This window comes from Anas acuta, chromosome 4 (assembly GCF_963932015.1).
Source record: "Anas acuta chromosome 4, bAnaAcu1.1, whole genome shotgun sequence".
Classification (NCBI taxonomy): Eukaryota; Metazoa; Chordata; class Aves; order Anseriformes; family Anatidae; genus Anas; species Anas acuta.
This window is the reverse complement of record NC_088982.1, coordinates 4,740,705-4,751,317: the sequence shown is the minus strand read 5'-3', so window position 1 is coordinate 4,751,317 and position 10,613 is coordinate 4,740,705. Positions and strand designations below refer to the sequence as shown.

Genomic DNA, 10,613 nt, shown 5'->3' with positions numbered 1-10,613 from the left:
TGATTATCTCTCAGGAAACAAGCACAGTATGTTTCCTACTCTGTATTGGTTCATTGATCCCTCTCAACTGACAGCTCAGAGTATGCTTGTGAGCAACCAACAAAGAGAAAATTCTCCCCCTACAGAAAACAAGTCTGTGTCCAGTAGTTAACTAAGTGACTCCAGCTATAGCTGGATTATTGCAGGGGACTAGAATGCTATGGGAGGGCAGGGTGTGAGTCCTCTGTCCCTCCCTGCCTCTCTTGAGTAAATTCAAGTATTTTTAGGCCAGTGACAGGATATTTGCATAAATCTGATTGTGAATAGCAAGGCAGTACTGGCTACAGAGAGCTGGCAGGCTGTTCTGTCTTTGGCTCAGTCCATTTAGGAATCAGGCAGCTGAGACACCAGCTGTATGTTCTCAGTGAACCTTCTGTAGATCCTGCTAGAGTGGCTTGCAAAAAGAAAGTCTGGGGAAGATAGATATGGATGTTGTTGCCAAGACTTGGTTAAGGGAATATGTTTGGAGGGGGAGAGCAAAGGTAGAGGACATAACTTTTGCTGACGGTCTTTATTCATTAAGTGAAGACGTTAGTGAGCCTAATATAACTTTAAAGAGGGAGGATTGCTCTAGCTGCCCCAAGGGATGTTTTAATTCCTGCTCCATATAGCAGTCTGGTGCTTATAGCACTCATCAGTGGCTGTGGGCAGAAACAGACTGAGGTCCTGATTGCTGCTGCTCAGACACTATGGATTTTACATGAAATCACAATTGGGAAAAACATATAAACACCCCTTGAAGCTGGAGCCAAGAACTCCCCATCCTCCCAGAGGAGGTCCCCAGCCTTCCTGTTAGATCTGCCCCAGTTTTCATCTTTTTTTTCCAGCCCAGTTAAGTCTGGATTCTTTCTCCGTACACTTCAAGACTTTTCAGCTGGCATTGTTCAAACATTCTGCCCTCCTTCCAAGCAGCCTCGAGTCTGGTGGCTAAGTGGATTGCCAAAAACACAAGAGGTGGGGAGTCAAGTCCTGTAAAGCAGAGGAGAGAACTGAACACAGATCTTCCAGAGTTCTGCTAGCTGTTAGTGCATTACATGAAATCATTCCCATTATTCTTTTGAGTAGCTTTGCCTTGAAAGATCAGCCACTGCTATGTTTTCTGGGGCACTGAGGAAACAATAAGCACATTTTGTAGGTGGGTTAAGAAAACTTGCAACATGGAGCTCCTCAGGCAACATGGGGAGAAGAAAGCCTCCTGTGCAAACCCTGCATAGGCTTCGGCACAGATCAGGTGCTGGGCTCCTCACAGCTTTCAGAGGTAAGTGAACAAATTGAAAAGTTAAACTAAAAATGCAAAATGTGTTTGAATTCTAGCTACTAAACTTTTATCTCCACAGTCTGAGATGCAATCTCTCTCTTTCATTATTTTAATCCTTCCATTTTGTCTTGTATTTAACATTACAGAAGATAACTAATCACTTATTGAAACTATGAGAGCAGAAGACTGGCAATTTTTTTGTTTGGTTGGTTGTGTTTTTTTTTTGTTGTTTTTTTTTTTTTTTTTAACATTTTTCCCTCTTTTTCTCATCAGAAAATAATCACTTGCATTGGTGTTTTACCCCGAGAAGTAAAAAATAGACAATACAGAATTACAGAGTAAATAGACTAATAAAGTAAAATAGAAAAGAATTTATCAGACAAGGCAAAAATTATTTGAGTACAAATACTTTAACAGTAATGTGAACAGGCTCTCTGTAGTCAGACAGTTTCCAAATTTCCTCTACTTCTTTAATTCAGTTCATTCTAGTACCTCAAATCACACATAAGTTTGTAGTTCCTTTTACAGCATAACAGGACTCTGTTTTTGGAATCACTGGTTAACCACCAGTGTGAAAAATCCTACCCCATTAAAAGGAGCACACCATCTTATGATAAAAAATAAAAATAAAATAGAACCAAGTCAAAGTTTTGGATTCAAAGTAGGCAGTATGGATAGCAGCAGAACTGAACTACAAAATTTCAGACCTAAAAGCCACATAGTAGCTTCCACTTAATTTTTTGTCTCCTTTGCCATGAATATATTAGACTGATAATCTGGGATACGTGATCTCTGAAGGGAAAAATGGTGTCTCTAAACTTTGACCTAGCCTACAATAAGCTGAAAGGTTGAAACCTCTTTCTTTCCTTTTCCAACCCTTTCCTTTTCTATGCATTTGGTTGAAATGTTGCAGGTGAGGGTAAACATGCAGATGCTTTCTGAAGGAAACATATTTGATTATATCCCTACTCCAAAGCCACTAAGGTTCATTTGTGAATTTATTTTAGTGTGAAGATTTTCATTGCCTTTGCTTCCAGTTGCTACAAGTTGCCTCATAATGGCAAGCAGTGCTGTCAGAATGAAACAGATCAAAACACAGAGAAGCATTTGCCTTGTTCCATCCAGAGCAGTGCTGTCACTTAAAAGTCTTGAGATGCTCCCATTTCCCCAGATTCCTAAATATTCTAAAATGCCTTAGTCCAATCCACAGTGATCTCAGAGATTTTAATGGCCTCTTTGATCTGTAATTCAGAATGCTGAAACTTTTCACACTTACACACACACACCAAAAAAAAAAAAAAAAAAAAAAAAAGTTAACAAAGTACAACCTTTTCAAAAAATTGGGACCAGAGAAAAGATCGTATTCCTTCTTTGTACAGGATCTTGAAGAAGTATGAAACAATACCTTCAGTGTTTGAGTGACTTTGGACACTGACATCAGGTAAATGCTCAAAAGGTTAGGACATTCTGTGAAGATAGTTCCTAGTCTTGAGGCTGTTCCCCTTTGTGAGGTGTGATTAGAAATTAATTGAGCTGAAAGGCAAGAAAATTATGATTCTATAGGTAAGTGATTAGGCAACTTGGTGTTTCTGCTCCAGTGAATACTTCATATGAAATTATGTAAATATTCATTAGGATATGTCAGGAACTCATGTCTCCCCTGCCACACAAATACTCTAATCACTATTATCATAGAGTCTTTTGTCCAATTAATATTTAGTTGTTCTATAAAGTCTAGCAGTTTCAGCAGGAGGCTTAAGAGACTCTTTTCTTGAATACCTAAACATAGTTTTTGAAATATTCTCTATCTGGGTTTTAATCCTGACCACCAAAGGATGGAATGCAAGCCCAAAATCAGGGACACCATGAATATACTGGATTAAAGAAATAACCACTTTCTCTATCCTCAATGGTATTTGTGTCTAACCATGAAGGTGGATAGAGAAAATTTTCCTACATTGTGTCCAGATAGACTGGGGATATGTTTCTGGACCAGAATTCAACATGGCATTCCCAGACTATGTTGGAAGTGTTCCAACTGGTGTACAATTGATTAGCTGTGAAATTGATTAGCTATGGAAGAAGTTGTAATACAAATATACACAATGAACACTAACAAATTACCAGAACCAAATGGTATTACCTCTAGAGTTCTATGGGAACTTGGAGATGAAATAATTGCATTATTATATATAGATTAGCATATAAACAGATCTTCATGGTATCTGAAGACAAAAAGAGGGAAGCACTGAACATTCTTCATTAATACTCCCTGTCCTGGACATTTCCATGGTGCCTTTGGACAGCATTCAGTCATAATCTGACTAGAGACAAGAAAAAACTAATGGATCCTAACATCAAACTACCTCCTCATGAAGGACATTGACCTGCAGGTGCTGGACTAGTGGACTAGGTGACTACTCAAAAGAGAAAGGTATAAAAGAGCTCTCGAGAGAAAAAGTGCTCCTGGAACCTAAGAAGACATTCTTGAGGAAAAGAAAAAAAGACAGCAGCACCTTGCACTTGGACTTGTTGAACCTCATTAAGTTCATGTGAGCCTACTTTTCTAGCTTGTCCAGTGTCCTTTGGATGGCATCTCTTCCTTCTGTTGTATCCCCTGTACCACTCAGCTTGATATCATCTGCAAGTTTACTGAGGGTGTGCTGGATCCCAATGTCTATGTTGTTGATAAAGATATTAAGCAGCATTGATCCCAGGACAGACACCACTGAGGGACACCACTTGTCACTGGTCTCCACTTGGACATAGAGCCATTGACCGCCACTCTTTGGATGTGGTGTTCAAGCCAATTCCTTACCTGCTGAATGGCCCACCCTTCAAATACATCTCTCTCCAATTTGGAAATCAGGATGTCATGTGGAATCATATTAAAGTCCTTACAGAAGTTCTAAACCAGCTGCAAAGTTAACAGACAACCTTTGTTGCTCACTCTCTTCTCATGTGTAGACATCCTACCAATTTACAGACATTACTGGAGAAAGAATAGGGTAGAGGCAACCTTGGTCTGAAGCAATATCAGAGCTTAAGTTATGTGACAGCTAAAAAGGTGCATTTGGGATCTGAATTTTGGACTTAGGTGATTTCAGTGATACTTAGGTGCAGAATCACAGAATCATCTCGGTTGGAAGAGACCTCCAAGATCACCGAGTCCAACCTCTGACCTAACACTAACAAGTCCTCCACTAAACCATATCACTAAGCTCTACATCTAAATGTCTCCAGGGATGGTGACTCAACCACTTCCTTGGGCAGCCTATTCCAATGCCTAACAACCCTTTCTGTAGAGTAGTTCTTCCTAATATCCAACCTAAAACTCCCCTGGTGCAACTTTAGTTCATTCCCCATCATCATTCCCTGTCACCAGGCACGTAGGAGAATAGACTAACCCCCACCTTGCTACAGCCTCCTTTAAGGTACCTGTAGAATGGTGGATTTTTTATTTCTTTGTTTATGTCTGCACACTGCATAGAAAAGAAATTCCTTATTTCTTACTGGTTGTTTTGCTGTGGCCAAAAAGTAGGTGATTGGTAATAAAGTGCTTACACTTTGATGAGCTAAACCCTAGTATTTGTTTACATAAAATACTAAGCTACTGCAAATCCATTTTAACATCAAACTTTTAAGAGGAAGACTAATTGATTTTCATATGTTGTACATCAAGTCTGTGCATTGGGATCTTCCATATAAGTGCAAATTAGGCTGTCAGGTATCTTTGCACTTGTTATTATCTTGTCTTATTTTGTCAATTTATGTATGATAATTCAGCTTGCTTCTTTACAGTAGACTTTGTGGTCTCTTGATAACTGTGTTTCTCTCCTCCTGATTTATATTTTCTTTATTTGGAATTGTGGTAAATGAAGTGGAAGGAAAGTGAGAAATGAGTAGAATACCATGAAAGAAGTTTCACTACTTGTTATTTGCTAATGTATTTCCAGCATCTCTTCAAATCCCACTTTTTAGGACTGTATCACAGAAGCAGATACCAGGAGTTGTTGAAGTAACCAAGATCAATCACAAGAATAATACTGCAAATGTTTCACTTGTCCTGGAGAAAATTTAGATATTTGTTCTGCTTGATTTTACAGTTTTCATATAATTTATTTCTGGTTGGTTCTTTTAGACATTTTTCAGTTCACAGAGTTTAAGATATAGAGTCAAAGTGGTGCATAGGTCTCTCCTAACCCATGTGTCTTAGCATTTGTAAAAAGAGACAAGGAATTCTAAAACAAGACCAAACTCTGAACCAAATCAGAATTGGTGTTCTAACAACGAAATTTATATACCAAACCAACTATGAATACCTGAAATATGTGGGATGATTTGTACCCAAATGTTTCAGAAATATTCATGATTAAATATTTGAAAGTACATCAGTAAATTAGTATCTCAGTTTTAAGCCTCAGAGTTTCAGTATAGTTACCAAATAAACTCCAAGAAAAATATGCTAAGTACTGGACTAGAGAGCATTAATTTTGTTTTTATCTCTTTCTTTTCCTTTCATTTCACCAGGATAATAGAAAATGCCATTTTACAATTAAATATTTTGCCAAAGCACACCCTCTAGCTTACATTTATTGGATAATAGTCAGTAAGTAATAAGGCAAATCTCTCTATTCCTCTTAAAATTTCTCTGAAGATAAAGAAGTTGCCTCAATATTTAAAAGTAGAAAGTTAGATACCTGTAGACTCCTACCTATAGGAGAAACTCTGTGACTATGAAACTTGTGCAGCCCAGCGTAATACATCCCCTTCCACACCATTTCCTACCATCTGCCTTTTTTTCTCAGCAGAGCGCCTTACTAGGACAAGAAGTAAGTTTAGGGGAGATTCATTCCCCTCACTGCAGAAAAGCCCTTCATGCTACATTCTAGGTTGTTTATTTGTGTCTAAATTTTAGCTGTGGTCATGTTTTTTTGCCATTTAATTCTTTCGTCTCCGTGTCTCAGTGTTCCATCTTCAAACACCTCTTAGTGACATTTCTGCCCTCACAGGGAAATTTCCACCCACGTTACTTTCTAAGCCATTCAGATACTAGCCATAATTATCTATGTATTTAATGTTTTGTTTTTATATTATAGCTTTCTGTCTGAAGGACTTCTAGTTAAAAGAAAGTAAGAGGAAAGGAAGGCAAAAACAATTATAAAAATGTTGTACAGCTTACTTGATTCCTTTGCAGATCACAATATGTCATTGTTTTATCTTATTGATGGCTTAGGAAATGCTGATGAATTTATGGAAATTAGAGGTTTACAGTATCTTTTGAGATATTGAAACCATAATACTATCTTTCTTTGGTTTGAATCTTCCAGTGCATCTAGCACACTAATATATAACCTTTTGACTGAAAGAAACAATGTTAATCTTCTCATATTCAAGAATAAATATAGTAAATTAAAGTCCTATTATGATGTTTTTTTAAAAAATAAAAATCTTTAATTCTTTTATAGCAACTCAAATTAGCAATTTATACTCTGAGCCAAAATCTGAGTTTCCACCTGTTTAATTCACTATTGACCAGGTCTTCCTCTTAAAGACTGTTTGTTGTTATAGTTGTTTGTTTTTGTTTTTGTTTTTGTTTTTTTTGTTTGTTTGTTTTTTTGTTTTGTTTTTGATTTGTTTTTAATAAGATGCCAATATTAAATGAGCCAGTTTAGTGCACTTGATATCTTTGACCTAGTGCAACATGATGTAATCTGATGAAACATCTCAGAGATCCCTGGAAAGCACTTTTATTTCTATAAAATCTCTAATGGAAAAGAAATTTGCCAAATATAAAAGTACAGACCTGAGAGTTAGACAATGACTGCATACTGTCATTGTTTTTGTTTAACATCAGCATTGATTGGGGTGACAGATGAGATGTCAGACTACCTGAATTTAATATCATCTTTCTCTGAAGTCTCAGTTCTGCAGATAAAATCATTGTGTTGGTTGAGTTGGTTAAATTGATGAAACTGATAGGCAATCCTAGTCAAAGAAGCAGTGATACTCAACGGGGGAGGTAGTTCACAGCTGAGCTATGAACTAAATTAATTCCTTATTATCATCATAACTCTTGAACAGTCTTAGATAGTAGCTAGCCTTATCTTAACTTAATATCTACATAGTACTAAATAAGTGTAAACTGTCAGCTGTGGTGCTGGATAACCAGTAGCTGTGACTGCTCATGGGCTATAAAAGCCTCTGACATATTTTGTTTTGTAACTCCTTTATACAGATAATGACTACAGAATCACTGTTATACCCTTATACTGAAATGCAATAAAAAATGCGAAGAGTGACAAGCAACATACTGAAGCTTCTCTTCTTGATGTCTTCATCTCAGAAATCACTGAAAGTAAGAACTAACTCTTTCAGCAAGGTTTCAGTTTTGTTTGCTTTATGAGTTTGTGAGATAGGGCAAAGGTGAAAGTCTAGATTTACTCTAGGCAGTTGCCATGGCACAGAGCTACTAAATAGCAAGTTACCAAAGAATGATCACTTGGGCACTGACATTTTCAGAGATGCAATATTAGACAATAACAGATATAAAAAGTGTTAGACCTCACTGGTTATGAGGCGGTTATTAGGTAGTTGTATTAAATGTTAAAGGTGGCAATGTTCTATAGAGTTTTGTTTTGGTGAAGGAGATGCAGAAGTTGTCAGTAATTATTATAAACTCAATTTTTAAGCAAGATCTTCACCCATTAGGGTATATTCTTTATATAGTAATTTTTACATGAATTATACATATATTTAATTTATCAAATGACAGGAGACAATGAAAAATGGTTAAAGCATTTTAAAAAGTTGCAGTTCTGACATTTAACTGAAACTTTGTATTGTATCAATTAATATATATAAATCATATTGTTTAACTGCAAAATATAGGAATTCATATTGAAAAGTGAGAAAGATGCGATCAACTTGTTTTGATTGTTTCATGAAAAATGCTTGTATTTAAACTGGCGATCATTGTAAAACAATAAGTGTTTCTTGTAAGGGATGAAAGTGCTGAGAAAACATCTTGGGTTTAAGGAACTATAGGCAAGTGCCATTTTGTTAAACTGAATTCTAGAAAAACATACACCAAAAGGATGGTTGCACACTGGAACAGGCTTCCCAGTGACATAGGCACTGCACCAAGCCTGTCTGAATTTAAAAACCGTTTGGACTGTGCACTTAGTCACATGGTTTAAACTTTTGGGCAGACCTGTGCGGTACCAGGAGTTGGACTTGATGATCCTAATGGGTCCCTTCCAACTCGGGATATTCTATGATTCTATGATACAAGACCTGAGTTTTTCTCTAACAAATTCTGGAGTGACTTTATACTTCTGTGTTTTAAGGGACTCCAACTCTGGAATGCTTCAGGATCCAGGGAAGCTTTCTTTCCCAGTTCACTAGAGACAAAATCCATTTGACTTTCTGACCGAGGGTGGTCTCCCAACCTTTGTCCAACTAGAAGAGATCCTGAACATGTATTCCCAATGAAAGCATATGCACAAACACACAAGTGGAGTGCACACGCTTTCTTCCAGAAGCTGCTGAGTCCCTGTTCTTAGAAGTCTTTGGCCCCCATACCTATAGTCTGCTTAGTACCTTTCTCCACATCTAACCCCACTCATCAGCTCCTCGAGACTGAAGGTCACTGGTGTCTCTCACACACCCACTTAAGGAAAAGAAAAGAAACTCACTGTTACAGAACAACAGGGTTCTTTGGATATTGCACGATAAAATGGCAACAGACCATGGACTAAATCTGATGGGTTTTATTATAACTAAACACAGATTGCCAGTATAATTAAGCCTGTGCAGAAAGTGAGCAATGTAGGTATAATCAAAAAGGGAAAGAAAAAATCTATTTGCCATCTAAGAAAGGTGTAATTGTGTAATGCACTCAGTTGTCAAGGATATCATGATATTCTTGCTACTCACTACTGCTGTAAATAAATAAATAAAATAAAATAAAATAAAATGTTCTACTGTAATTGTGTTTGAGAAAAGGGCCCCAACAAAAGACAGTGTTTCAAAGGAGTAACACCAACTGAAAGATTTCCATGGAGAGAACATAAAAGCCTCTAGGTTGTTTCCTTTTTATTTCTTAATTGTTCTATTCCTTAAACTTTTCCTAAAAAAATAATTTGAAATATTTTGTTTTCTTTAATCATGGTATCCCAAGAGTAATGTCAAGAGCTGTATAGATCAAAACATTATTAAGAAGAAGAAAAACAAAAAATAATAGCAGAATTTGTCCTATTTATTATTTTTTATTATTTTTGAAGGGTTCACAAGGGAGGAATTATGGCTACAACACTGAAGAGTAGATATAAGTAAATAAAGGTCATTGCTAGTTATCTGATGATCTGGGAACAAATTAAAGTGTTTAGAATTTCTTACATAAAATGAATAAACTTTTGGCTAGCAACATGCCCAGGTACATTAGGCCAAGCTGCTGCTTTGTCTAGGTTTGTATTTATTTGTTGTTGTTTCTTTGTTTGTTTGTTGTTTTGTTTTCTTTGTCTCTCAAAGATATTTCCAAAGTTCATTCCGCTAGTAATAAACTCATTGTGAATTCAGATTAGCAGTGGACAAGAGCCAGTCCATTTAATCCTCAAACATTTCCACAGTGTTTATAGAGGCTATCAATGAGTTATAACTATAGAGTGCCTATAGTTTCACCAACAGCTTTTCAGGAATTTTAAAGAATAGTATCTCCAAATTTCTTGTCACTAGTTACTGTGGACTGTGCAATGAATCCATCTTTAGCCAAGCTGCTATTAAGTGTCTACAGATTGTTTATTACAAAATATTTCTGTCATTACCTCGTCAGCATTCAGAAATAGATATGGATCATACAATATCAATAAATTGTAAGGAAAATACACTCTGGGAACTCAAAGGTTTCTTTGAGAGTTTTATTTTTGAGATTTCTGTGAAACAGCTTAATGTAAATGCACACATTGATACAGTCAAAGTCCAGATCACATCCTCAATTTGATTTTGTGTCCTGAGCCTCTGATTTTCATTGCGGTTCCATTTCATGAACCTCAGTTTCTATTCAGGTAAGTGGTGTCTTGGCATATGAGTTCTTCAGACCCCACTCTCCAGGTGATATGAAATTAATGTAATAGCTGATACAGTTACTCCTTTTAGCAAAGCTTCTGCACCTGCAGATCTATTCTTGACTCTCACCAACTCACTTTTTCATAACTTACTTAAATACTACAGCTTCTCTACCATTAACACTTCAGACAAATCAATCCTTACCGTTTCCTTTGAAATTTGTTCATTATTAAGCTCATTGAATATGAAG

At 36.6% G+C, this 10,613-nt stretch overlaps 1 long non-coding RNA gene across 1 annotated transcript; it reads left to right on the top strand.

Moving 5' to 3' along the window:
• Positions 1-554: 554 nt before the first annotated feature.
• LOC137855182 (uncharacterized) lies at positions 555-8,675 on the top strand. The gene is made up of 3 exons (XR_011095568.1): positions 555-1,297; positions 7,536-7,655; positions 8,647-8,675. It is a non-coding gene; the product is annotated as an uncharacterized lncRNA (long non-coding RNA).
• Positions 8,676-10,613: the final 1,938 nt, after the last annotated feature.